General features: G+C 42.4%; 1 long non-coding RNA gene across 1 annotated transcript; it reads right to left on the bottom strand.

Annotated features, from left to right (window-relative positions):
* Window positions 1-12,994: 12,994 nt before the first annotated feature.
* LOC141806571 (uncharacterized) lies at window positions 12,995-15,900 on the bottom strand. Its single transcript, XR_012599780.1, has 3 exons — window positions 15,546-15,900; window positions 13,926-14,047; window positions 12,995-13,503 (listed from the first exon to the last, which is right to left on the bottom strand). It is a non-coding gene; the product is annotated as an uncharacterized LOC141806571 (long non-coding RNA).
* Between the last annotated feature and the right edge of the window lie 8,214 nt (window positions 15,901-24,114).

Here is a 24,114-nt window from a genome sequence, read left to right as displayed (position 1 = left end):
TGCCAACTACATTTTATATGTTTGAAAGAAAAGCACTGCTTTTTTTCAATGAAGATAACTTTAAACTGATCAGAAACACGCAATACATTGTTTATGTGGTAAATGACTATTTTAGCTGCAAATGTCTGGGTTTTGGTGCAATATCTACATAGGTGTCTTAGGGCTCATTTCCTCGACCATCACTCCAGTGTTCTAATGGTACAATGTGTTGGCTCATTGCATCAGAAGGCTAATGGATGACTAGAAAACTCTTGTGCAATCATGTTAGCACAGTTTAAAACACTCAAGCTGGTTAGAGAAGCTATAAAACTGACCGTCCTTTGAGCAGGTTGAGCATCATCATTTTCTCGTTTGCTAGGCGCTACCCAAGTAGCTGCCTGTTGCAGCAGCTCTCTCGTCTTTGTCTTTGTAATTTTTTCGTCTCTTTTTCGTCATCTTTGTATTTGGAGTGGATCATTACTTTATATAGTTCATTGTTGGTCATGGACACCAAACTTTTTGTGTCTTCAGTGATATTTTTTACTACTTTTCTCCTGTGTTTGTCTGGAGATCCTACATGTAACCATGGCTGCATTGTTTACATGCGAAATTGGCTATTAGCAGCCTGTAGCATGTCAATGCTAACTAGTGTAGGGCTTGATGATTTCCCTCGAGCTGAGGAGGAGGTGGTGAGGACGACGTGCTGGTTCTCGGATGTGAGCTGGGAGGTGACGACGTGGACCTGTCCTTCCATCCATTGTTGTTGGGAACATGGGATCCAGCTCCGGGGGATGGACGAGCTATCTGTGCTAATCCAGCGGCATCATGCTGTTCACGGGCGTGGCTGACGGAGCTGACATCGGACGCCACGACACATTGGAGGAGCTTCGCCTGCTGTGAGCAGACAGTATCCAGGAGACAGAGACTGAACAGACTGCTGGGGAGGCTCAGTCCTGGACCCTGTGGAGGTGGAGACTGGCTGGGCTGGAGAGTGGTGGACGAGTGGTGGACGGGATGTCGTCATCTAATTTCTTATGGACATTTTTGCACTTTCTATACTCTTTCTTACTTTTGTTTTCTTAAATGCTGCGGTGACTCCTGAATTTCCCCTCGGGGATAAATAAAGTATTTTTTATTCTATTCTATCTGGAGCATCACATTTGTGGAGTTGGTTAAACACTCAAAATGGCCAAAAAAGAGAACTTTTATGTGAAACTTGACAGTCTATTCTTGCTCTTAGAAATGAAGGCTATTCCATGTGAAAAATTGCCAAGAAACTGAAGATTTCCTACAATGGTGTGTACTACTCCCTCCAGAGAAGAGCAAAAACAGGCTCTAACCAGAGCAGAAAGAGAAGTGGGAGGCCCCGCTGCACAACTGAGCAAGAAGATAAGTTCATTAGAGTTTCTCGTTTGAGAAATACACGCCTCACAAGTCCTCAACTGGCAGCTTCATTAAATAGTACCCACAAAAAGCCAGTTTCAACATCTACATATCTGAGACTGGCCAATAAAAGAAAAAGATGAATAAGGTTTGAGGTATTTCGATCACACAAAGGAACATTTGTGAGACGCAGAACAACGAAAAACATGCTGGAAGCGTGTCTGACGCCATCTATCAAGCAAAGTGGGGGTAATGTGATGGTCTGGGGTTGCTTTGGTGCTGGTAAGGTGGGAGATTTGTTCAAGGTCAAAGGGATTTTGAATACAGAAGGCTATCACTCCATTTTGCAACAGCATTTGGTTGGAGCCAGTTTCATCCTACAACAAGACAATGATCCAAAGCACACCTTAAACTCCAAACTTTTAAACGTTAGTATGTATATATATAATTTGCAGGTCTCCATGCGAGGCTGCTTCAAAGACGTCTTATGTACACAGGAAGCTGCACGGACCTTGTGGATGCATAAAGCACAAACCAAGCTTCAGCCTCTTTTATTGGTCTTTATTGCTGCTGTTACCCGTCTCCACCGAGAGGACGAGAATATTTCTCTCCTTTTCGCCAAGTTTGCCTATTAGTGGCACAGAATTGGCTTCATTTCTAACGAGTCTGCGTTTCTTTGTGACAGTGACATTAGCATGTGATTACTGGTGTGATCTGTGCCCTCCTGTGACGCTACGCAGACTGTGTAGAGACAAAGACCGGCAGCTGCACCCACTTCTCTCCCATCCCTCCACATCTCTTGCTCCTCCTCCTACTCATCCTCATCCTGGCCTCTCTTCTTCATCACACTAGTCTGACTCTGTGACATCCTGATTCCCCCCATGGCTCTGATTCACTGTCAGCTCAGTGTTTAGACTGGATCAGAGCTTTATATAAATAGGAGACTAGTCATTGTGGATCGAACTGGACTGAGATGCATCAGGGGGCCCCTGGCTCTCATATTGACTCCTGACCTGCCTGAACCAGGACCTCCTTAGAGACCTGGTCCCCCTCAGAGACCTGTACAGCAGGGACACAGGTCTGAGAGTTTGGTGTCAGAGGAAGTGTAAAGTAATTGGCTGCAGCGTGTTTCCTCAGAGGCTCCGTGTGACGACCTGCTCCTCATCACGTCAGTCCCAGTCTCAGGAGGACTAAGCCCTGTGGTTAAAAGGGTCCACCATGGGACCGGCTTACAGCTCCCACAGAAATCCTGCTCGTCTTAACCAGTCTGACCAGTCACATCTCCATGTATGAATATGTCAGGCTGTAAATCCGGGGACGGGGGGAGCCTTTATAATCCACTTTTTAATCCTTAATCCTTAATGTGTCCAATCCCATAACCTGCCCGACCTGCCATGTTCCAGGATGTGACGAGATCAGAGAGAAAGTGAGACGTCCTTCCTCACATCCACTTTCTCCTCCAGAGCTTCCTCTGTGAGCGACATGTCAGCCTCTGCTGCCACAGCGCTCTCGCCTGAGCTTAATCCAAGGTCGACTGGGATTAAGACTCCGAGCGGCTGGGCGGCATGAGGGGAGATGATCAGCTCATTGTTCAGACTCTGATTTATTAATCTGACGTCTTTAGAGGGTCAGACTGAAGCTGAACACTAGAGACAGAAACTTAAGTTACCCAGAGAAAACAAGGGACCGATATAAACGTGTGCACACACACACACACACACACACACACACACACACACACACACACACACACACACACACACACACACACACACACACACACACTTAGAGTAAAGCTTTCTGTACTGATGGCAGGAGGTGAACTTACTTTTTTATCATGGAGTAAATCATTCAGGAACAGAATGTTTGTCTGATGGAAACTGAAGGGTTTGTAAATGTGTTTTTCTTATCATTTATCAATCTTGCATGTGAATTTAGGCAGATTTGGGTGTAGGAACGAGTCTACGGCAACGTTCACGTGTGATTAATAAAAGGTGTGTTCCAGGGCCAATCACAGCGTTTGCCTGATCAGCTGTTGATAAATGTGTCGGCTGAAAGCAGTCGTAATTTAAATAACACGCCCCTAAATATTCAAGGTTCAGCTGGCCACACCCACCAAATTTACGACATGACTGGAGTTTTATGATAATTTGTACCAAGAGAAGCCGATTGGTTGTGATCCCATGTAAATGAACGTCTTTTGTTATGATAAAACAAAAGTAAATCGATCCGTTCTGTTGCAGTCCGTCTGCATGGCTGGTCCCTCATGTTTCATGTAATTCGCAGCCATCCTATTTTTGCTGTACGTAGAATTGACGCATGAATTCAGCGTAGGGAAGATTGAGTGGGACAGGAAGTTGTGACCAGAAACTATCTAAAAACATCCACTGACTTTCAAAATGAAACAAAACTTGTCAAAATCAGCTTATATTTATCTTGACTATGCTGATAAACAGACATAATGAGCAGAGCCAGACCAGGAGTCAACAGGTTTGAGGTTATACTGCCCAACATGAATGAAGAGAGACTTATCAATGGAGTGTGAAGAGTGGGAACTCCTACATCATATGGCTTGTTCGACTGAAAACACAGCCAGTGTAAGTTGACAAACACAGTCAAGACGCAACGGAGCTGAGTCAGACTGCAGATGTATATGAGGCGTGACATGAAACTTCCAAACATCATCTCAGACCTGGCGTGGGATTTGAGCGTACCCTACACCCCCGTTCAGATTGATAACTGTCGATCTGAGCCTGGCAGTGTTGCCACAGTTGCTTTGAAAAAGTAATCTGATTACTGATTACTGATTACTCCTTGAAAAAGTAACTCAGTTACTTTACTGACTACTTGATTTTAAAAGTAACTAAGTTAGATTACAAGTTACTTTGTTAGTTACTTTCAGCAGCTGCTGCCAACACCTGCAGCTGCATAATTTGGCAAAGATTGTACATTGCAATTAAAATGAATGATAATATGAGTCAATATATTTTGTTTTAAAGTAACATGCAGACATTGGTAGTTGTAAAACATGTACTTTACAATTAAAAACAAAAATATTCATTTTATACATTTTGAATTTCAAAATACTGCTAACAAATGCTTTTACAGTACCATTTTTGGTGCACTGCACAATTTTTTATTTAAATTATTTTCTTTTTAATTTTTTTTTCTTGGTCTCGTTTGGTTTTTTTCAGTTTCATTTTTCTTAAAGCTGTAGTCTATTGAACCTGTATTTGTAATACAACAAGCAAAAATAAATGTTGCTGGAGTGCGGCCTCACATAATCCTCAGTACCCTGCTCAGGGCACCCCAGTCTAAAAAGTCTGGACACGCCCCTGCTCGCCACCGGGTGCATTGTTGTAGCCTACGTCATGTTGCTCTGCTCCTCAGCGGATGGATTTGTGCTAAACAGAGGGTTCAGCTCTTGGAATAGAGGGAGTTACAATAAAAGATGGGACTCACCTTTCCCCAGGTAAAAGTCAAACGACTTCAACAACTTCTCAAGCGTTTATGTCCGCAATGCACTGATCTCTCTCTGATTGATTCCTAAATGTTTGAGTCAAACATCTTAAGCAAACTGCCAGTGCAGAGTGAACAACGAACCATAATATTATCATCTTTAGCTGACACAAACTCAAAACAGTGACTGTGTTTCCAGCTAGAAAACAAACATCTCTCCTCTCCTCCTCTGTTTACCTTTGTGTCGCTGGCTGCTGTTACTCGTGAGTTGTCCTCATGCTGAAAACGTGATGAACACGTGACTCCCATCAATCCCTGAGACACAAGAAAAAAGCATTTAGATTTTTTTACATGAAAAATGAAAAGAACAGTAACGCACAGAGTTGAATAAGTAACTTTAATCTGATTACTGGTTTGGTAATAGTAACGCGTTAGATTACTTGTTACTGAAAAAGGTGGTGAATTCAGAGTAACGCGTTACTTAGCAGTGCATTACCAGCATCACTGGAGCCTGGTTATGAGCGTACACTCATTTTTCAGTCGTACTCACGTTTGATAAAAAAGGGCCACTGTGAGGGATGAAAACTACAAATGTCACTGCAAAAAACTGAAACCTGATCAAGAGTTTTCAACTTATTTTGGTGAAACTGGTCTTATGAGACTTGACCTGAGCCACCTGACAGGTCCAGAAACTTGTCTGACTCCAAGTATTTAAAAGACAAACATGAGGCCTGAGCTGTTTGTAAAGAGTCAGAGATTAATGTTCTGGTGTAATATCTTTCATTCTAGAAACCTGACGGAGATATTTTTTAGTTCGATTAGAGAGACTTGACAGTGTCTGATAAGCTCTTCTGGTGATCTGGGATGGTTTGGTGATGCTCTCTGAAGCTAGAGAGGGACTTAAACTATTCATTTACTTTGAAGAAGATCAGAAGAGCTCTGATTGGTCAACTGCTCACCTGAAACTCACTCAGGTGTGTGAGAGTAGGTGTTCACTGGCACTCTTCACTGAGGCAGAGCATGATGAGATGATGATGATGATGGGGCAGATATCACACACAGGTCCGGTGTGTGAGCGGCTGAGGACAGGCCGTGTGAAGTTTGAGCCTCTGTGACGCAGAGAGGAAACAAAAGGCAGCCAGAGAAATGAGCGTGGTGCTGGGCTCTACATTAGCGAACATCACGGGGCGATCTGCTGGTCTGACTTTAATTGGATTTTAATTCTGCCTCTGATCTTGTTTCCTAATTAACAGCAGCGGCTGGCAATAAAGCAGAAGCATGCACCCAGCAACACCTTTGATCCACGCCATATGGACCTGAGGGGGGGCATCACTCACCTAAATATGCTCCTATGACGAGCCAGCGGACACGCTCCTGAGTGTGTGTGTCTGTGTGTGTGAACGTGTGTGTTTTTCTCATGCCAGGCTCCTGTTTGCTGCTTCCTGCCTGTGTGTTGGACCTTGGCTGTGTGTGTGCATGCCTGTGTGCGTGCGTGTGTGTGTGTGTGTGAGAAACTGGGGGTGGAGGATCAGTGCGACCCCCAGATGGTGGATATCTCTCCTGCCTCGCGCCTTCATTGATTAATTTCTTCCCTGATTGGTTGTGATTACTGATAAATAAAACATGATCTGGGGATCAGATGCAAATCAGCCTGGGGGGTGGGGGTGGGGGGGGGGGGTTCGTTGATTGCTTTTTCAAATCTGTTTATTTGTTGGGCACTGCCCTCCTCTCTGGGCTGGGAGCAGAGACTCTGAACCCAGACTGGGAGCTCTCCTGGTTTCTTTCAGGGTTTAAGTTAAAGTTTCATAGCCCAGTAACATTTACTCTGACCGGTCTGACCTGGACTGAGAGGGGTTCAGAGCCAGGACTTGCTTTGTTGTGTTGTGGCTCTCAGTGCTCTGTAAAAACTAAACTGTTAAAAACTGTTGGTCTGTCCCCAGGTGGACTCTCACATCTGTCTCTAAGTCTGCCAGTGTTTCCCTCCCTGTGACAAACATCCACACTCTCCCTGCTCACATAGGTCTTTATCCTCACACACACTCACTACCGGTCATCCTTTCTCCCTACATGCAGAGATAATATAGGGGGAGAGTTGAACCTCACCTCTTTAACTGCTCAGCTCTGCAGAGTTCATTTTAAAGACAGTGAAACAGAAATCTGTCCCTCACACCATCACGTCAGCATCAGTGGTGTAAACTACGTGATACGCAGTTACACGCCCTATACTCACTGAAAAATGTTTATGATTTCCATATACCCTCTTGATGTGGGAAAATACGTTATTTAAAGATAAAAAAAAAGCTTCAAAGTTTAATTTTGTGACAGCTTTCACACAATGATTAATTCGTTAAATTAACCCAGTCTGTGTTCACTATGAGGCTTCTGTTACCTGTGAAGACCAGCAGCAGATTTCTTCCCTGGGAATTCTCGACAGAAAGTTGATTTCAGACATCAAGTGAAAACAACAGCAGACAATGCTTTTTCAGTGTTCTCTGAAGCGTGCCACCACTGCACCCACAGCCGCTACAGGTGATGCTAATTGGGAGATGGGACTGGGATTCTTGGTAGTGTCCCTCAGTTCATAGACCTCAGCTTGTTTCTTCATGTTTTATTTGTTAACAACTGGGTTAATGTGGGTGGGTCGTAGCCAAAACAAGCAAAGAAAATTTTGTCCTCGTAAGTTTCTGTCCAACTGTTAGCTGGTAGCTCTGCTACTTTGAGTCGAACTCAGGGCCGGCCTGTGGCATAGGCAGTATAGGCAAATGCTAGAGGCATGTGACAAGATTATCAGTGTATGATAAGAAGAAAAGAAGAAAAAATGTCTTCAACGAGTTAAGGTTATCTTTTTTTTTGTATAAATGAATTTCCAGATTGTTATTCAGTAATGTTACAAAAGAATCCAGCAAAACATGACAATAACCTAAAAAGGCCTAACCTTTTTTCCTGCACTCGGCTTGACCCTGAAGGGTGCATGATCACAACATCAACACTGCTCCTCCTCACCTGCTCATTGTTGGATGAGATAGACAGACAGTTTATGCTGCTTAAATGATACTGACCGACAGTACACTAAATAACAGGTACCATGTCAAAAAAACAAAGCCTTCAGGAGCCTAGGGGTGAAAGAGAAGAAGAAAGGAGGAGGAGAAATGCTAAAAGGACAGAGGTATGTGCATAATGTTATTTATAAGCTTTACTCACAGTTATGCTAGGTTGTTATCAGTTGGTAGTCACTTTTGACTGTGTAAGTCATAGCTTCTAATAAAGTGAACATCAGCGATTTTCACTACTTTTTAACAGTGTTGGGAAGTAACGATTATTTTTCGTTACGTTACCTAACAAAACTACTTTTCTCTGGAACTTCTAACGTAATGCTTTACTTTTGTCATTCTGTAGTGCCGTTATAGTTCTTTTGAATTAAATATGTGTGTCAGTTGCGTCAGTCGCGTTATAATGAAGCACTCCCCGTTCCTCCTCCTCCTCTCACAAACGCATGGACGAGGAGCGGTGAGCTCTCACACTAACATGAATCTTGCTGCTGAGAGAGCGAGTGATAGTGATGATTGGTTAACACAGGGGAACTGCTGACGGTAAGCCAATCAGAAACAGAGTTGGGCGCGCTCATGCGGCTGCACACACACAGACATGAGTATGATCAAGCGCGCACACAGTAAACAAACTCGACAAGATGAGCAGCAGCGAGCAGACGAGTACCTCACAACCATCTACAATGGAAGGCAGCGGTGCCAGCTTTGCAGGATGAAAGTACAACCATCATGTTGAATTCGTGGAGATAAAGGCAGACAACAAAAACATTGTTGTGAAATGCAAACTCTGCCCAGGGTAGAAACATTTATCTACGTCGAAATCCAGCAATGCCAATCTTTAAAAGCACCTGACCACAAAACACACGGCAAAGAAACTAGTCACTGTTACACTGCCAAATGAGAGCAATTCTGGTTTACAAAAATAAATATTCCTGTCAATATTTCTTCATCTATTTGTTGTTTTTTATTGTTCCACTACATGTCATAAAAAATAGTAGCTATAATGATAAAGTTGACCCTTCTGTTACTAAGCCACCGACGTTTTTTTTTCCTTTAAGTAAAGTAAAGTAACTAGTTACTAGTTACTTTTATAATTTAGGAACTAGTAAAGTACTAATTACATTAATTATTATTACTAATTACATTTTCTCAGCACTAACTATAACTATAACGAGTTACTTTTTAAAAGTAACTTTCCAACACTGCTTTTTAATCAAGTAAACAAATATTTTTATATGTGTAGATAAAACAACCAGGTATAGAATTACAGTTTTTCTTTGATGAGGCAGGTATTGTTGGAAGCCTGCTTCCTATTAACATCATTATGCACTTAGTAAGCTAACATTCAGCTGAATTCAAAAACAAATATTTTAATAAATAATTTGAAGCACACTGGCCCTGCTGCTTTGATGAAGAGAAAACATAGAAAACTCTGGAACGAAGCTTTTCAAACGTTTGCTTTATTATCATTAAATATTCACTACTACTCACTTGACTGATATATGTGACTAACTTTTTTCTAATTTGTTGTATTTTGTTATAAGTTCCTGTGATATACATACTTTCAAATCTTCAAATTGTATTCATAGATCTTTGTATTTTCCTTTTTATTTTGTATTTATTTAAATTTGATTGAAGTGTTTATTTGCAGTTTTTTCTTTTATAACAATAAAGTCACTAAAACATAGAGCTGTATGATAGTGTTATTTTAAGTATGTAAAAATTGTTATCAGTGCTGGGATACAAGGGGCACCAGATGAAATCTTGCCTAGGGCATAAAATTGGTCAGGGCCGGCTCTGGCTGAACTGAACTAGAGCTTTGAGATTTCTGCACCCCAGCTCACCTTCAGAACATCACAAGTTTCTACCCACCTCTGTGCCAAACAACCCATTTTCAGCAAAGACATTAATATGAAACAATGTGTACATGTCCTTGTGTCAGATGATGAGACAGTTGAGAGCTTCTGGACAGCCTAGTGGAGTGAACGTTAGGCTAGTGAATTTAAAACCAGGCATCCCTGGTTAGAGTGGAGGAAGAGGAAGTTAGGTTAATGGCTGCACATGCAGGGAGAATCTGAACAACTAACATTCAAAATGTCATAATGAGAGTTAATTCATGGCCATGGTAGAAGTAGGACTTTAAAATATTTGGACCTCTATATTACTACAAGGTAATGCCAATTGTGAATAGTGTCAAATGGCAGTTAGCTTTTGCAAGAGTAGAAATTTTAGCATTTAAAAACAACAAAAATAATAACAGTTGACAATAATATAAGTGAAAGGGATTCAGATTTAAAGTTTTTCTCAGTACATGATTTGAAAAACCTTTGAATTTGAATCTCATTCACTAATGCCCAGCCCCTGCTCTTAGACTGGTGAGTATAACCACTAGACTGAAGATGGACAAAGCATCTGCGACATCACCCGTCTGTTCCTGAAACCGTGAAATGAAGCCAATCCACTGATGCAGCCACATTCGATATGAGCTGGCTGTTAGTTTTTCTTTGAACAGCTACAGGGCACCTAGCGGTCACGTGACCTGAGCTGTGTCTCTGATCGGGAACTCAAACAACCCTAATAACTTCTAAACCATGGGAATAGAAAAAAATTCACTCACCGTACAGTGTGTGCTGATAGTGAAATCAGCGTTTTAGACCCAAGCCGTTTTTTGAACCAGGCTGTAAATATGTGTATAATGCATAGACTGTAAAAAAAATGGACGAAGCGTCGCTGACGTCACCCGTGCGTTCTGAGAAACGATTTTGAAGCCAATCCATGGCTGCGGCCATCATGAAAATGCAGCCTTCCGGTGGAGCCAGGCTCCGGTTCAGAGGCGGAGTCTGGGCGGGCTGAATTGTGGTTGGGCGATGAAACCGCGCCCATTTAGTTCGACGCTACGGCTAAGCTACGCTAAATGCTACTTGGCGGAGCTAACGTAAGCTATCTGGCTACTGAACGGCAATCCCCTTCGTCTCCGAACCTCCGCACCCTTCCATTGCACTTTTTGAGGTAAGTTGAGCCAAAACTTTAGGAAAGTTGTGAGAAACTGTCATCTTGTATGTCAGTATACAATTTTATTATTTAAACATGCAAGTTATTTTCTAGTGTACAAGTATAGTAAAAATTGATGACAGTAATTAGATATTATCCTGACCATATACTTATCCTGACCATACTCCTAGCTTGAAAAATTACTAGATTACTATTTTAAAGTATGATTCAGTGTCTACATTACTTATGAAATGGTTAATATCAAAGAAATTCAAAATTTCATAATCACATTGATATGTGTTTGATTTGGGTACCAGTGGATGATAATTACATAAAGTTTAGGTTTTGTAAGAGTAGTATTTGTAATTATGCGGTGCTTGTGCTTGCTCTTTTTTAAAGTTTGTCAGGGGAGCATAATATATAATAAGATGAAAGTTATGTGACTAAATAAGGAAGTACATCATACTGCAATGCATTTAATATTATACAGTTGTGGTTTTGCCACAAAGGAGTCCAAAGACTGTGTAAAACTGGTACTCAAATAGCAAAAAGTATGGTAATTACTTGGACATGACAGTTAAAAAAATCTCTTTCTTAACATATATATTTTTACTTTCCCTTATACACCTAAGGAACAAGCCATGGCTGCCTGCCCTCCAAACGCCATCCCTGTGGATTTTGAACCACCTGTGGCACCTGCAGCAACCTGGGATGAAAGATGACCTCCAGCAGCTCCGTGTCCAGCACCTGGACATGAAAATAATTTTGTCTGGCATCACCCAGAGATGCCAGTGGAACGTTAAAACTCAGCAAAGATGGAAAAGAGCAGAAAATTCATAAATAGTGGTGTGCTTCTTGAACACCCTCACATTAGACATGACAGCCCCGGACTATTTTTGAGGGATGGAGATATTTCACACCTAGGGGAAATTATATATTTTTAAAATACATTAGCACAGTGTCTTAAAAACACAGTGAACTGTCTCTGCCTTTGAAGCTGGTCTTCGGGAACTTTTTATTTGATAGTCCACCACTTTCATTTCAAATGTTGAGTTTCAGGTTAAATTTTAAAAGAATCCAAAGCCATGTCACTTTTTTTTTCTGTGCTTTTTCATCTTTCCAAAACTATTTCATGTTCGTGTCTGTATCTGTTCCTGACACAGTATGGATTGCAGACCTAACTGGCAGGCTTCGTGAGACTCTCACTGACTCTCACAGCTAGTGTGCTGGGTTCCAGTCTGCAGTCAGTCTTAACCAGACTTTTAAAGAAGTGACACTTTTAGCCCATATACATGGACTTCATTTTTTAAGACTTTTTGTTCCCAAGCCAGTGTGTTGAAGTAATTTTTTTAAAGTTTGTGTTAGTCTGTACAGTTTTGTTTCTTGTTACAACAGTTTAAAAATATGTTTGCACTGAATAAATTATTGTTATGTTTGAATCACTTTGTGTTAATTACTGACAGCAAGTTTTGGGCTTCAGATACCCTCAAAAGCATGAACTATCAACTCATTCACTCATTGAAAAGGCTTTATTAACACAAAGCTTTTCTGTGACGGGACATTAATAAGAAAGCATTATATTTCTGTTTGGAGTGAGTTACCTTTCTATACAGAATAACTGATGACTATTGCCCCCAAATTGTAAGTTAGGTTTAAAGACAGCCCTTTTTTAAACAACATTCTGATCAAAGTCAAGATTCAAAAGGAATAATGCATTGGAAAAATATGTGCACTAACAGCAGAAGTAAAACAGTGGATCAGGTGCTGGATAAAATGTCTCAGATCAAGAATAAGATACCTGCCTGCTGCACATAGTTTTTAAGCTTAAATAATAATGTCCTTCCACCAGCTCACAGGCATTGTCTGGCTGTGATAATGGGAATTTAGTAACAATCAGATATTGGATCCTACTGTAAGCAATTCTATCAACCTGATTTGTGTTTGTGGACACTTTCACAGTTCTGCCACTTGGCCGCAGTATTTTTCCCACTCACCACCGTTTTGGACATACTCACCTGTACATCAGGTAACAGCGCACCTGAGCACCAAGTTGCAGCTCATCTGCGGTCAGACCTGTTTTTAAACCAGACTGTACAAAAACTTTCCCTTTTCCCTTACAGTACTGTTGCCTTGTTTTGAAATTGTATCTGTTTAAGTTTCTTTCATCCAAAGACATTTCTGGCCTTTTTTTAGCTGGGCTTGGGTCCAAACAACACTTCTTACTATCACATTACAACACTAACTATACATTTCTCATACAATGACAGCAATGCATGAGATGATTTTAAGAAAAATGAAGGAGGCCCATTGAGTTTTGAAAAAGTCTTTAGTTAGCAAATATCCCTGATTACAACAGAATTTTAATTAGTTATCCATTAAGTCAATACATCTACTAACAGTCAGCATCTAGTCTTGAACCCCCACAAGTTTACCTTAAAAGTATGTTTAGTTTAACAAGCCAAAAGAAAATACTAATACTACCTTCTTAAACACTTTCAATTGGATCAAGGAGAGCAGTTTAAGGGTTTTATTGCACAAGATGTATGTTGATCCAAAGTCCAGAGATCCAGATCCACAGAGGATGTAACAGAGAGAGCTAGGCAGTGTGGACGAAGGGCGGCAGGGCAGGAGCTTGAAGGAGGCACTAGAGGTTAAACACAGACACACAGGGTAGGTCACAGGTAAAATCACAGAAATTAACTTCAAAAAGTTTTGCAGTCACAAATATCATCAACACTGAAAATGCTGCAACTACTAACAGAGCATTCAAGTCACTTAGAGGCTTAGTTTCAATTATGAATCATGCGTCATTCATCACTCTCATCTGAAAAAAAGATATTTCTAAAAGAGAGAGATTTTATGTATGAAAGCAATTACCCTACCATTACCTCTCTATGACAAAAAAACTCCCCACAAATGACTGGTTTGATAAGTATTTGTACACTGACAATTACACTATAAAACATGCTCATCTTCATTTATGCCTTAGTTTTGATATAGTGAGTATAATTTAGAATTTAGTTTTGGGTATCACTTAATCAGTTTACACCAATAAGGTCTCTGTACCCTGGAGTCAGTGCTGAAGTGACAACTTTCAACGTGTTCACTGCACAAACGAGAGGCCTCGTTGGGAGTCCAGTTGTCCCTTCTCATGTTGATCACCCACTGGTTCAGCCTGTCTGGATCATCTAGAAGAAAATTGACAAGTGCATCAAAATACAGGCAAGCTGACCTTAATTACATGTCTTTTGACAATTACAACTGAGATTTTGTATTTTGGATGTTTCACAATGACTTCATTTTATTTCAAGATATCTCTCCTGCAATCAAAATAGTGTTGTAAATTCTACTGTAATCACATGAGAGTTAAGAGATGAGATTCCAACATGCAGTGTTAGACCTGAATCTTGTAATGCAGTTGCACCTTGCTACTGGCGCACAATGGTCACTGAAGTCAGCAGCAATTTAAAGTCATTTTCCTCAAAATGAAATGGTTTTTATGGTGGGACTGCATATCAGTCTGTCTATATCATGCCATTCTTCTTAGTGCATGGGATTTGATTTTGATGAAATATATATTGCACAAAGTTAAAGAAAATGTGTGCATATATGTTAAAATGTTTTGAATAGCATAATAGAAATAAATAATTATTCATCGATTAACCAAAACATTTTTACATTTAGTTCATACCCTTTTATGCTAAATACTTAGACACATGTACTTCACTGGCATAAACATGTCTGTAACTTTTTGAAAAGATCAAATATTTGAAAAAAAATTAATGAAAACATATTTTTTCAAAGCCCAAGGAGAATTTTTAAGATAATGAAAAAAGTCTGGGCACTGGCTTTCATATTTTGCACACCTGAGGGTTAAGCTGTACTCAGAGAATAGATATCGTCCCCTTCATTGTAGTGAGATGTCCTGCTTTCACAATGTATCCCACTTGGAGTTCACTGCAGTCATCTATTTAGCTCTCTGTGTATCTGTCGAACGAAACTTGTGATTCACCTACAGGCACAGATAATAGCCGAAGAACACAGCACACACTATCTGTACTTACTGTTTAGTCTGTTTTTAAGAGCCTCTCTTATGGCCTCTCCCTAGTTTTAACAAATGCAGCACAAAGTATTTCAAGGCTATTGTAGTGTAATTCAAAACACAACGTAGCCTCATAGACTGTAAATCACGTACCAATATATCCTCAGATTCTCATAATGAAAGCTATTGAATTATGGCATCATACTTTTCAGGAATTTAAAATATACTGATCGATCAGTCGGACCGTTTTCTTCGTTGATATTTTTTTTTGTTGGACAAATCGACGCTCACAGTATCAGATCAATGATCATGTGGTGGACTTGAAATTATCTCACTCGGTAGCTTTGCACTTCACATTTTAACAACCGCGAAAAAATAATTATTCTACATCTAAATCCGAACACATGTCAGTATGCTTTTCTATCACAGGTTTCCATTAGCACAGCCTGCATGTGTGACTTGATCGGCAATTAAAAGCGATCCAAGGCCACAGGGTTAGCCTAACAAGCTCAACTCATAAGCCGTGGGCCGTGAGCAGTCTACGGCATAGGCGTAGAGCTGCTCGCCGGCCGGTTCGGCTAGCGTATACGTGCTAACACCTGCTAATAACGTAACACAAAAAATATAGAAAACGAATTACTCACCAGAAAAGCTGCAGCACCGACTTCTTGGACAGTCTGTCAGTACATTCCAAGGCACAGCAGGATACTTTAGGATTCATTTATGATGAAAACAGTTCAAGCTCAACTACACGATCTGTAACCTAGCCTCCGAGCAAAAAAGCTAATAGACGCTCGCTTGTCAGTCAAGTCAACCACGCCCTCATCTATCCAAATATGGTAAAAGTCGATAAATGTGGATATAATCAAAAGGAAAATGTTAGAAAAAAATTCACCCCCCTCACAGTGTGTGCCGATGGTGAAGTCAACGTTTCAGACCCAAGCCGTTTGTTGAACCAGGCTATAAATATGCTTTTTAATGCCGTAAAAGTCCGTTTTTTTGGCTGGGGGTCTATGTAACTTCCGGTCTTTCTGCAGCCAGCCTCAAGCGGCGTCTCGAGAACAGCGACTTTTAGCACTTCCGCATAGGCTTCATTTCTACGAACCGGATGTTGCCCCTTGGTATAATGCTGTAAAAGTCTGTTTTTATGGCTGGTTGTGAACGTGTACGAAGTGTTTCATTATATATATACACATATCCATATCTATATATCTATCTATCTATCTATAAATATATATATATATATATATATATATATATATATATATATATATATATATATATATATATATATATATATATATATATATACATATGTATCTCTCTCTCTCTCTCTCTCTCTCTCTCTCTCTCTCTCTATATATATATATATATATATATATATATATATATATATATATATATATATATATATATATATAGCATTAAACGTTGCTGTGATTATTATTTTATTAGTCTACTACACTGTAAAAATGAAACTTCCACACTTCTACAAAAAAACTGACTACACCACTGGTCAGCATCCAGGTTTCCAGCAGCTCCACAGGTAGTCTGATTATCCAGGTGTGTGTGAAGTGCTCAGAGAGCAGCACACTCTTTAACTCTCTGCTTTTAAGCTTCAACACAAATATCAAGTCATAACAAAAACACATTCATGTTTATATTAACCAATAGATGACCTTTATTTACCACAAACCTTCACACAGGACCTGATCTACAAAGATCCCAAATAACCAGCGCTACGTGTACATGCTGTTAGTCGGCGTGTTGTGGGTGATCTCCTAAGACTGCGTATTGATAACAGGAGCAAAGCTCCTTCTATAGATGAGGATTTAGCGAGTTGTCACCTTGGAGAGTTTGAGAGAGAAAAGTGGCAGTCAAAGAAAAATGAAGTTTGAAGCCATGGAGGTGAAGAAATCAGACGGATATGTCACAGGCTGCAGGAGGTGCGAGCTGGGTCCAATGTGGCGCACACCCTCTGCCATGACACTCAGGCTGTGTTACTCATGTGAAGTAGCTAGTCAGTGCTGGGTCTGGGCTGACAATGACCATCAATGACCTGGAAGCAGTCAGGAGGTTGTTCAGTGGCAGTGGTCCTTCAACTGAGCTGCTGACCAATGAAGAGAGAGGAGAGAGCAGGAGATGAACGTTCATTGAGCATGGGTGGAGACCAGAGCAACCAGAGAAAACACAAAGGTCCAGGTAAAGAGTTTTAACTTGGAGAGGAAAGTCAGTAGAAGTGTTTTCATTTTGTAATGATCACCTCTGGTTTTCTGTTCTCAGGTAAAGTTCAGTTTGTTTCAGTCCAGGAACTGGTCTGCTGGTTCACAAAGGTTTACAGGCTGATGGTAAAGGACAGAGCCGTAAATATGTTCCAGAACCAAACGTTGGTTTCCTCAGATTCAACAGGATCAGGTCTCATCAGCTGACTCACTGTTTTTTAAACACGAAGATGATCCAGAACCACCAGACTCTGGTCCCTCATGTTGATCCTATAAGGTCTGATGGTGAAGAACCAAACATCCACTGAAGATAAAAACCTTATTTCCGAGTCAGAGAGTGACCAGGGCTGAGGTGGACCTGGTGTCAGGTGGAACCCGTCCTGTGGAGTTCACCTGGCGTACCTGAGAGTGATAAGAAAGAGTCTGCAGGTTACTGAGACAGACAGCTGCAGAGATAGAGGACAGGTTAGAGGAGAGCAGGCTGATGGGATTTAAGGAGGACTTCTGTGTGTGTGTGTGTGTGTGTGTGTGTGTGTGTGTGTGTGTGTGTGTGTGTGTGTGTGTGTGTGTGTGTGTGTGTGTGACAGGCCTGTCCGCAGACTGTGGATCTTTTTTTCATTAAGCTCTCGCTCCCTAATCCTTCCTCCTGTTTGAAACCATTCACCTCCTCCTCCTCTTCCTCCTCCTACTCCTCCTCCTCTACCAAGGAAATAAAACACAGTTTGTCAGAAGATGCTCTCCCCTCCTCACTCCCCCTCCTCTCCCCTCTCATTTTTCCACTTCAACTTCCTACTCCTACCTCCTCGTCTCCTTTCTCCTCATTTTCTACCGCCTCTCCTCCTCTTCCTCTCTCCCTTCTCCTCCTCAACCTCCTGTTCTCTTCTCTTCCTCCACCTCATTTTCTCTTCTCCTCTAGCTGTTGCATGCTAGGAGTCTGAGCACTGAGTCTGAACTGCTGAGTGAGGTGGGACATTTGGATTGTTTTTCACAGCTTTTCAATCCTTCATCCTGTCCTTCATGTGACGTAAGGGGAGTTTCATTCATAGATTTGTGGTAAAGTCAGGTTTTAGGGTCAGTAGATTCAGGCACAAATATGTGCATACACACTGTTTATGAATGAGGCCCATCGTCCCTTGTGGCATTTTAAAAAATGCTGACAGTGTCATGGATCATTAGGAGCAGGAAACAAGAAGTGGGGGAACCAACAGCAGATCAAACAAAAAGGTTTTGTTTAATAAAACTCAAAATAATGATAAAAAAAAAAAATTCAGCGCACATGCCCAGACACACAAACAGCTGTTAGAGCTGACTGACAGATGATCCAGAGGTGATCAGCTGATGCCATCATCAATGAAACATGTCTCTTCATGTGACGCTCTGAAGGAGAGGACGTCTCATTGCTCTAAAAATGAATCTCCTCCATCCTCTCTTCATTTCCTCGTGTCTCTCCATCATCTCTGGTGGGAGGGACTAAGATGCAAATGAACGCTAGTTGAGGAAGGATGGATGGAACTTTGGAGCTTGGAGATGCACCCCACACTAACAGGGGAACAATTAAACACAGGTGTGAAAGAAGACACAGGTGAAACACATGAGGGCTATCAAAAGAGGGAAACACTGGGGGCCTTTTTCAAACCTCTCCCTACACATCCCCCTCTATGAAGGAGTGCACTCCATCACAGAGTCATACTTGCAGCTGAATGAAGTTCACTTCATCAGGGTGTAGGGTATAAATACAGCTTTGGGACAGAAACTTCACTCTCTCAGGCGGAAACTGATGAACAAAGAAAAAAAAAAAGCAAAACAGAAAAGACAAAAGAAACTTACCCCCTCGCTTCTTTGGCTGCATTTCTTTTTTTATTGAAGAGTTTTTCATGTTCCACTCTCGCTTGAATGAATTCTGTTGTTTTTGAGACAGTCCCTGTAAATATTAATCACTCAAATAAACATGAACTGTCTGAACAAATGCAAGGCAGGCCTTAATTAGTGTCATGTACATCTACATCTGACACCGGACACAATTTAGCGCTGCACGTGCTCAGCGAGTCGGCATCTGTGCTGACTCGCTTGTGGAGGGTTTTATAGCCCACTACCCTGCCCCGCAGGTCGGTTAGGGGTGGCCCTTAATGTGGCGGACCCTCCGCGAGAACGCGCAAACGGAGGGGTAGTGGGTAGGGAGAGTGTGTAGGGGGGTGGTTTGAAAATGGTCCATGAAGAACTAAACCAAACACAGGTGGAAACAAAGTCAACAGGAAACACGAAGGAAAAAAACAACAAGAACAACAAAAAAAGAAAAAAAAAAACACAACACAAGAATAGAAGTGAGACAAGAGAATCCAAAACCCAGAAATACACAAAATGCACACACGGGGTTCTGTCTGTGGTCTGCGTTCATTTCATCCGTATTTCTGCTTGTTTACATAAAGCTTATGGATACGGACCAAACGGAGCAGTACCACTGGAAACTGTGGGGGCAGTGTTAAACAGCCTCACAATCTCCTGCCCCCATTTTTGTCTGTTATACAAGTGGACGGTATATCAGCAATACCTCTTCCACAGTTAGCATGTTTTTTTTTAGTTTGTTGTCGTCATCAACTTTTGACTCTGGGTTGCCCCTTAATGGATTTATTGGTTAACAGCAACGCCAACATAAAAGACACACAGAAGTATGAAAGCAATGAAAGTAACATTGTTTGAAAAGGAGAAATACATTTTTGTACACCAAGGAAGGAGAAATGGGGTCATAGTCTAGCTCAGTGGTGGGAGATTGGGAAAACACCAATCAAAATTTTCTGTCTACAATACAGAAGACACATAAAGACCACTGAAAGACAATACTTTGAGCACCTGGAGAAAGAGATCTGAGTCTTAAAAATGAGATAATTAATAGAGCAGGTGGCAACAAGAGGGACTGGTAGAGTAAGAAGAAGATGTCAGGTAAGTTTCAACAGGAAAAAGCAAAAGGTGTAAATATTAAAACCAGAATAGCAACCATAAGAGTTACAGATGCTCCAACTCACTTCTTTTTTAACTTAGAGAGGAAAGTCAGAGAGCACAACCAGTTGATTCATCTCAAACTTCCAAATGGACAAATCTCTCCAACAGGCTGAAGGGGAGTTTGGAGACAGATGTACATTTTATTCAAACCTGTTGTGTGCCTGAACGGACAATAACAGTCAATCTTTTCCTAGATTGAGACATTGATAGAGTGGATCACTGTTAATTACGCTGACAATGTCACAATCCTTAAAAAGTCAAAGTGATATCAACCATCTAAAACAGGAACTGACTCTGTATGAACAGGCTTCATCTGCTAAGGTAAACTGGTCTGAGTGTGGGGTCCAGGGTCCAGCCCCAGTTGTCCTACAGGCGGAGGGCTTTGGTTGTGATTAACCTGGCAGCCTTGATGTTCTGGCACCGGCTTAATGTTGTAGAACCTCTAGACTCATTGTTGGACGAGACCCGGAGGAGATCCAGAGGATACTGGTGAATTTCTTCTGGGGAAGACTAGATCTGTGGTTTTCTCATTACCTGTGACGGAGGGAGGCCAGGGACTGGTGGACCTCTGCAGCCGAGTAATGGTCTACCACAGGCAGCAGACATGGACTCTGACAGCGCGTGTTCTGCTTGGCAGGGTGGATGGCGTAACCTTTGACAAAGATAAGGTAGCGGGAGAACCTCATTTTCACAACCCACTGGTAAAGAGCAGGTTGTTGAACTCTGAGTGTACAGAGAGCACTTATAACAGCAGTGGAAGCCCACTGCCAGGCTCAGCCAAGAGACTGGCATTAAGTCACTGCCCCTGCAGGAAAAACTGAAGGAGGAGGTAATGGGTGAACTACCAAGTCTCTTTAGGGTGGCACTGGGAATGAAGACCGGTGAGAACATACCAGCTAGACCATCTGGGTTCTCATCTCTGTCCATCAGGGTTGCAGTAGAGAATGGAGAGGATGGAGCTCTGTTGTTTTTGGTAAAACCCAAACTGTCTGACTTCTCTTAAGTCTCCAAGAAGAGCTTACACTGTGTGGTGGTTAAGGCTCTCAATAGAAGATCTTTGGTGGGTGCCCAGGGTCAAGGTGGGTCCCTGTACAAATATAGAGAAGCTGCTGATCTGCATTGGAGGGTCATGGAGGGTTGGGACATGTGGCACCCTTTGACCCCAGAACTGGAAGTCTGTGTGTTTTCTGTAAGGCTGAGGAAACCCTCTGTCACCTTTGCTCGCAGTGTCCCAGGTTGGCCGCTGCTTCTCTCTGTTACTCAGTGGCACGGCACAGGACAGTCTGCCTGGTTAATTTCATCCCCAGTCCAACCACACATCAGTGTCCTGCTCAATTCCAATCAACTTGTGCCACCAACTCTGCCAAAAATCTGGGTGTCCTGACTGATGACCAGCTGACCTTTAAGGTTCATGTGGCCACAATTTCCCGGTCTTGTGGATATGCCCTCGATAACATCAGGAGGATCAGACCCTACCTGACACAACAGGCCACACAGCTTCTGGTACAGGCCCTTTGTGATATCACGCATTGACTCTTACAGTTCTCTTCTAGAAGGCCTTGCTGTGTGTACATCTAAACCGCTGAAGATTACCCAGAATGCAGCAGCACGTCTAGTCTTTAACCAGCCCAAAACAGCACATCACCCAGCTGTTAATCTCTCTCCACTGGCTTCCAGTGGCAGCTCCAATCAAATTCAAAGCTCTTCTTCTGGCTTTTAAAACATTGATAAGAATGGCTCCTGCCTACCTGGGGTCCCTCATCCAGGTCTACACTCCTTCTGGCCCACTACGCTCTGCTTGTGAAAGACGCCTGGTGCTCCCAGCCCAGTGCGGCTCTAAATCTGTAGCCAGACTCTTCTCCTCTGTTGTGCCCAAATGATGAATGAATTACCTATACAATCCACAGAGTCCCTTTCTACATTCAGTGATTTCCTGCTAGGCCAAGCTAAGATGAGCATGTGACTCACCAGGAGAAACAAAGTGAAAGGAACAGGATCCACTGATGTTGAGTTAATGTTCAAAGGCTTAGTGGCTGCACACAGGAGAAGCTCGGCAGAAAAAGCCTTAGAAAGGAGATAACACAGGTGAGGCACTGCTCCACAAAGTGGTGGCCCACTTAGTGACACAACTGTGCAGCAAATTAACCAGAAAAGCTATCTTAGCTTTGTCTGGAGGGTAACTTAAAGGCTGAAGATCAAAAACTAATGGCCAGGTTAACTCAAAATGAATGCAGGGACCTAAATCGCCAGAATATGGCTCAAGCAGGGGAACAAAAGGCTCTTCAGGGTGAAGGGTTTGTAGTGACTTCATCAAGCCTTGGGGCATCTTATTGTGGCGCCCGATGAGTATACCTTGGTTTTTGAGGGCCTCTTTGACAGCCCATGGGTCCATGTTGGCCAGTGATATTCTGTGACGGTTTAGAAGAACCATTGTGGCTGTGTGGATGTCAGTTTGGGCTGCTGCAGGTTGGCGAGGAGGCACTAGGAAAGGAGGGAGAGAAAAGCCGGCGTCAGTGGCAGGGTAACAGGAATACAGCTTAAGAAATTCACTGGCAATACTTATCACAAGAGAGAGCACTGACACCGCTAAGGAAGCTGCAATAAACTGGCGCCGGTCTCCACTCAGGCCAGAGCTTAAGAGCCGGCGCGGCCTGGTCGCACATGAGGCTCATGAGAGAAGGGAGGAGGAAGAGAAGGAGCAACACTCCGCACGGAAATCACCACAGAGTTTATTATAAAATGATGTCGGAGGTAGAGGAGTTTGTTTTCTACCTGGGCAATTCAAAATGTGCTGTGTAATGTCTCTCAGGAATCCGTCATGCTCAGTTTCTGATGAAAAATAAGTGATTTGTTTATTTATTTGTTTGTTTTACTCATCAACACCCCGAGAAATGATGAGGTGTTTCCCCTTATACTGTTTTATGGGATTGAAAACCTGAACTAATAAAGGGTTCATTAAAGGTCAAAGGTCTCGCCTCATCTCTTCCCTCTCCTCCAACCCTCCCGCTCTCGCTATCAGTGAGTGAACCCTTCCTGTCACTAAAGACTTGACTTAGGGAATCATGTGCAGACTTTTAGCTGGCCGTTTCACAGCTTTGTTTCTTTGTTTCTGCTCCTGGTGTTTGAGGAGGGAGGAGGAGGAGGAAGAGGAGCGGGGTTCACACATTCTCCATCGTCTTTGTTCGTCTGCCCTCTGGCCCTCGGTGCCCGGGCAGAGGTACCACGGGGAGCCGGCTGCAGCAGATCAAAGGTGAGCATTGCTACCTGGCCCCTGAAGATGCCCCCTGGCACTCTCAATTAAATCACCAGCTCTCCGGAACGTTCCGGCTCTGTCAATCAAAATGATTTATCCGGGCTCGGTGGCTTTCTTAAAGGCACGGCGCTGCTTCTCTGACAGGCCTGTCCACTTAATTTCAAAGCTCTTTATTCAAATCAGGCCGGCGGAAAAGTGCCAGCAAGCAAGCGGCGTTCTTATCCTCCAGCCTGGGTTGTCTTCAAACACAGAGTGAAGGAGGAGGAGAGAAGAGAGGAGCCCGGTGAGGAGAGAGAAGAGAGGAGCCCGGTGAGGCAGCGTGTCATTGAAATAAAACGCTGGACACTTTCAATCTGCAGCAACATGAGAGGAGGGTTTAAAGCCTGCAGAGAGGGACACACACACACAACATACATACATACACACCATGGATACACACTCACACACTCACACATACACACACACACACACACACGCACACACACACACGCACACACACACACACACACACACACACACACACACACACACACACACACACACACACACACACACACACACGAGCAGCTGAAGAGTGGAGCAGTTAAGTCAGATGGAGGTTAAACTGAGAGTTGTGGTGACCAAAGAGCTGAATATGAACCCCCCCCAACCCACACACACACACACACACACACACAGACACACACACACACACACACACACACACACACACACACACACACACACACACACAAACACACA

Source organism: Halichoeres trimaculatus, unplaced genomic scaffold (assembly GCF_033239565.1).
Source record: "Halichoeres trimaculatus isolate MK-OKI-2021-1 unplaced genomic scaffold, fHalTri1.1 fHalTri1_scaffold_17, whole genome shotgun sequence".
Taxonomy (NCBI): Eukaryota; Metazoa; Chordata; class Actinopteri; order Labriformes; family Labridae; genus Halichoeres; species Halichoeres trimaculatus.
The sequence above is the reverse complement of the archived record's forward strand: the minus strand, read 5'-3'. Positions and strand labels throughout refer to the sequence as shown.